The sequence below is a fragment of the Sorex fumeus genome, unplaced genomic scaffold, assembly GCF_029834395.1.
Source record: "Sorex fumeus unplaced genomic scaffold, SorFum_2.1 ptg000037l, whole genome shotgun sequence".
Lineage (NCBI taxonomy): Eukaryota > Metazoa > Chordata > Mammalia > Eulipotyphla > Soricidae > Sorex > Sorex fumeus.
This window is the reverse complement of record NW_026606094.1, coordinates 41,093,661-41,099,660: the sequence shown is the minus strand read 5'-3', so window position 1 is coordinate 41,099,660 and position 6,000 is coordinate 41,093,661.

The window sequence follows — 6,000 nt, the reverse complement described above, 5'->3', positions numbered from 1 at the left end:
TAATGTTACTAGAATTTGTTTTCCATTGCAGGAAGTGTAATTTTATTGGTTTCTATTATGAAGCTGATAAAATCTGTTTGATTTTGTCATTCTGTTTGACCCTTAAATGTTTGGGCAGAGTTATTCTTCTAGACTTTATTTCTTACTTTACCTTAATCTCGTGCCTTCCCTTATTTTCACTCTGACTCCATCCTAATTTTAGAAATTGCTAGTGAGGAGATTCCTATAACGTGAATGATCTGTTAGGATCAGAGTACGTTCTCATCAGTGAGATGGTTTAGAATCAGCTTGTAACATTGCTTGATAATTTTGAAGAATAATGAATATGTTAGAAAATATATAAAGACTCTTATATCCTAGTTTCTTAGATGTTGAAAAAATAATGTACTCTAAAACAATAATTACTCTAAAGGAGGTAATCTTTGAGGGAAGAATTAGTTTTCTTGTTAATAAGTCTAGCGCTGAAACAGTTAAAGGTTAAAGCAAGCATCCATGTTTATTTCTCAAAATTTATAAAGTTTACTTTGTAAAAGATAAAATTATTTAAAAATGTTAAAGGTAGAAATGTATATAATACAGTTTAGAAATAAAATAAATCCTTTTCCCTATTACTCAGACTAAGAAATAGAATAGTATTAGCATCTGAGAAATTCCTGAATGACTCTAATGTCCATACCTCTCTTTACTTCTAAGAAGGCACCACCATGCTGAAATTCTGAATATGTGTTAACCATTCTCTCATTTTTAAAATTACTTTATTTTGAGGTAGTAAAGCAGTTCTCACAGAGCATAGAATATTTTTATTTTGTTTTTTGGACTATACCCGGTGAAGCTCAGGGTTCACTCCTGGCTCTGCTCTTAGGAATTATCTTGGCAATGCTCTGGGGACTATATGGGAAGCGGGGATCAACCCCAGGTTGACCACGTGCAAGGCCAATGCTCTACTAGTTGTACTATCTCTCAGGTCCCTCACAGAGCATAGAGTATTTGTTAATTGTTCTTTATAAATCACTTTAACTAATAAATTACTCAAATTTGAATACGTTTTTGTATATCATATATTAATATGTCTATGATTTATATACATTTTTTATTTTCCAATCAAAAGTTTACTTCTAATTTATATCATCTTCTTTTATTTAGACACTAATTTGTAACAGAAATGAAACAGATGGTTGGATTCTGGTTTGTTTTCTAACCATCAGACTAAGAAATTAAGTGAGATAAAAACTATGCTTGTCCTGGCAGTTCTAGATTAACCTGTTAGTATTGAATGTGTGGGATAAGAAGTGTTAAGTCCAGATATCTCATAAATACTATTTTTGCTGTTAGAATGTTTCTTATTGATGCTTTTAGAATATTTGGGTCCTATCCCTTTAAGCTTTAGCTTTCAACCATTATATAGAAAACTTTTCAGCTGTGAAGATTCAATTGGCTTCAATACTTGCTCATTTAGGAAGTGTAATGTTGCTTTTAAAAATTATTATTGTGCTGCCATTTATCATATAGTCAAAGCATTAGCAAAATCTGAAATGGAGTACAAAATAAGTATTTTTGAGGTTCTTTTTAGGTTCTTTGTTTTTGTATAAAAAATTTTCAAACTGATTTGATCAAGTATGTGGTATTTTAGCTAGAAATCAATAATCATTGATAATCTCATGCCATTCTGAAGAGAAACAAGTGGTGCTTCTACATGCTTTTCTGTAAAAACAACAAAATATATGAATATTTATAGAAACATGATTAGAGAAAATGGAGATAGAAGTGCACTAGTTATTTTTAATTTTAAGTCTTAAGTTTGGTCCATGCTTTATGTGTTATATTCATAGCTTGAGTCTATTGTATGGCAGTGTAATGTAGAAAAATTCAGTCTGGAAAGAGACACTATCAGTTGAAATATTTCTTTGTTGGCATAGTCATTTATGTGTTTGCCATAAATTTTCCTTCAGTATTGGCCAAAGAAGAGGTTATAACAACGCTTTGGATGTAGTAACTTATTTCTCATGAAAGACAAGTGCTTACCTTGACTTCTTATTCTTAATTCAGAGAGTGAATTATATTGATTAAAATAATCCAGGAATAAAACAGTGCTGATCTTTGGCAGTAAAAGCTGTAGACAGTAAACAAGATAGCTTAACTTCTCTCAGAGTTGCAGAGTTATATTTTTTCTCTTATACAGATATATCAACAGAATTTTAATTCATCTATGAGAGTAGAAAGGCTCCTTGTGTGTAGTGGAAATAAAAGTGTGTACCGTTTGCTGATTTTGTTGTTTTATATCCTTGAGTTTGTAAGAATTGAGAAGTTATGTGACTAGAAGAATAAGCTCAGTATACACAAAAATCATAAAGCAATCATACTTAAGGGAAAAACAATCTGGAATAAATTCTATTATTGTTCAGTTTTCTGTTTTCTTCTCTCTATATAGCTGGCATGAAAAAAAGTGATCACTGATACTTTATCCTTTGGGAAGAATTAGGAAACAGCATGCTTTTAAAGTGTGATATGACATAAATGTAGCTCTAGTCTGCTTTCTCACATTATTCTGGACAAACAATTTACTACATCAAATAATTGTCAACAAAGCCACTTAAAGATTAGACAAACAAGAACCAAGGGTATTGAATAAAAAGACAGAAACCGAAAGTAAAAAATTCTGCAAAGTGCATGTGTTAGATATTTTAAATGTTCATTTAATGTTCCCATCAGGAACTTCTGAAGGTGAATAGATTTTGTTTATTTTAGTTTTGATTTTGGATAAAAACAAAATAAAACCAAAATTGTACTCAAGGTAAAAGAATTTAGGAGAAAATAAATGTACTCAAAAGAAGTTCCACAATGTAGAATTAAAAAAAAAAAAAGCATGTGACTTTTGATACATACCTCAGGGCACATGGCTTGCATTCACATGGTTCCAAATTTGACCCCTGATATGATATGCACCCCCATCCCCAACATACATCCACTGCTGGTTGTACTCTGAGTACCCCAGGGACCACTGTTTGTGCCCTGTGGCCCCAACACTGCTAAACCCAAATAAATTCATTTCACTGTCAGAAAAATTGAACAATTTTGCCCAATTGGCAGAATATAATTGAGAGTGGCCACTGATTTCCTTGAGCACTGCTTGGGAGTACCTCAACCCCCACAAAACCCATGAAAATGATACTGTGTGACCTTGGCTAGTTGCTTATATTATCCAGGATGCCATCTTCATCTGTTAAAAAGAGCAGTGGTTGATGTTCATTGATCCATAGTGATAGTAATTGGAAATTTTAACAGAGCACGGGCTATAAGAAGGTGCATCATATGTAGAAAAATTAAACTTATTAAAATCAGTTTCTTTTTTAAAAAACAATCACTACACATAACTAGTGTAGGCAATTCTAAGTAGTCATAGGGGTAAAATAACAAAGAATAGTGACATTTCCACCTTTGCCCACTTTGTAGGCCATTCCTCTCTCTGGAGCTCATCTTTTATTGATCTTGGCAAAAGAGTTAATCAGAACACACATGATTTTTTTGTTAAATTGAGAGACATGAGAACTACTTCCCTTATATATTATAAATACACATCATGACAAAAATATTAATAATATGGTGTGTTTATTGAACAATTTTGACATTCAATATTTTTCATATAAGTAATTGCATTTATCTTCACTGTATATCAGAAAGCTACTGTTATTTTTTTTTCAGTTGAGACATTTGAAAACTTAAGCTTAAGTACACACTCAGGTCTATCTGACTTCAAATCCTCATTGTTTTTCATTATAAACACATAGTAGTTGCAAGAATGCTCTAATGAAACTTGGGAATACTATTTTTTCCTCTGGTTCCTACTCCCTTTGTAATTTTTCATTCTCTTTGGAACAGGTTTTCATACACTCTCTACTCTTCCTTTGGCAAGTTTCTTGCCCTAAATTAAGACACTTGTGGCATTTTGGGTAACAAACATGTAATGTATCATTTTATAATCTGTTCATTTACAGGGAAACCAATGATGGAAATGAGCCTATGAACCTAGTTTCATCTTATTAATAGGTGACACCTTTTGCTGTTATTTCAGTCCCCAGGGACTCTATAGTATTGCTGAATTGCAGTGTCACTGTTATAAACTGCATGCTTTTGTCCTCCCCAAATTTAAATGTTGAAAGCCTTATCCCCCTTGTGTGATCTAGTGCCTTGATCATTTGTGCACTACAGCAGGATGTGTGGCCCCTACAAAATGTAATAGACAAAACTGCAAGTCTAAGCAAATTCCTTCAACTTTCATTTGAATTGCAACAGATTTTTCTATGAACAATGATTAAACAGTGATTATATAATGAGTATTTTGTTATTGAGTGATAATTTAATTTTGAATATTTTAAAATAATCTTTACATAATTAAGGAGACGACTCACTTTGCATTTCCTATTATTTATATAATATAACCCTCCCCCATGATGATAATGTTTAAAATTTGTTTTTACTTTTTCTCAAAACTTAACTGTGTCTGTTTCGGGTTATAATAAATGCAATAATTCATTATCATGTGCTATCAGTCTTATAGGAGCACAATTATTCACAGTGATGAACCAATCAAAGCACATGATCAGGTAGCACAGGAAGGAAATAACTGTTCCTGAATGGTATAGAAATCTGTGTTGTGCATCCAAAGCTATATGCTTTGATTAATAAAGCAGTTTAAAGAAGGTAAATAATTAACATAATTCAAATAAATAGTTGCTTTATAACTAATTAGCTCATATTTATATATTTAATAGTATAAAATATTAATTAAATGCAATATATCATAGGATTTTTTTAATTTTTGGGTCAAACCCGGCAATGCCTAGGAGCTACTCCTGGCTTTGCACTCAGGAATTACTTCTGATGGTTCTCGGGGGACCATATGGGATGGTGGGAATCAAACCCGGGTTGGCTGCGTGTAAGGCAAACGCCCTACCCACTGTACTATAGCTCCAGCTCAGGAGTTTCAAAAATATATCTGCATCCTTTAATTCACCTATCTATCTGTTCATCTGTCCATCCATTCTCAGTAGCAGTTAAACTACTGCACAGAGGGGGAAAAAAACCTATATGACTTTATTTGCTAGTAATATGGAGGACTAAAATGAGAAATAGGAAATTATTTTGGAGAAATTGAATTCAATAAATAGAATTCAAATGATCTGTGTGTACTATTTGCAGGAAAAGACACATATTTATTTAAAATGTGAAGGATGATAAATGCAGATTATTACCTTTTGGACTACATACCTTCCCTGATTCCTTCTTTCATTGTGACTTTTGGGAGAGGAGAGTATTATATTACTGGTTTTTCCCATGTGGATCATCTTTGATATAATACTATTGGCTCTCTTTCTGACCTATTGCTAATGTTGCTTGATTATAGATGAAACAGATAGAATGAAGAAAGATAGACCACTGCTTTTCTTTCTGTTACTAGATAGAAGTAAATAAACTTCTCTAATTTCTTTCCCCTATATCCAATGATGGGGGTGGGAGGAAAGCTTGCAGTTTTTCTTAATATCTGGAATGTATATATATATATGTACACATATATATGATATATATGTTAGTCTGCTTCAAGGATAGGCTGTTAGGAAACTTTGTAGGTGTCCATTCAAAGTCACATTCTTTAATTTTTTTTATAAGAAGCAATGCTGTTATTATATTTCTAACTCCCATGCTTAATTTAAAAAAAAGTTTTCATTCCCTTCCTCCCTTCTTTTAAAAAATCTTTTTGTTTATTTATTTTATGGGCCACACCAGCAGTGCATTGATGCTACTCCTGGGTCTGATCTCAGGAATTGCTCCTAGCAGTGCTCTGTGTATCATATAGAATGTCAGGCATTGAACCTGGTTTTGCTCTGTGCAAGGTTAGCTCCTTATCTGTTAGATCATCTTTCCGGCCCCTGCCATGCTTTATTTAAAATTTTTTTTCAATCTACACAAGTTAGGATTTTTGTGGAAAGTGGTTATTTATTGACT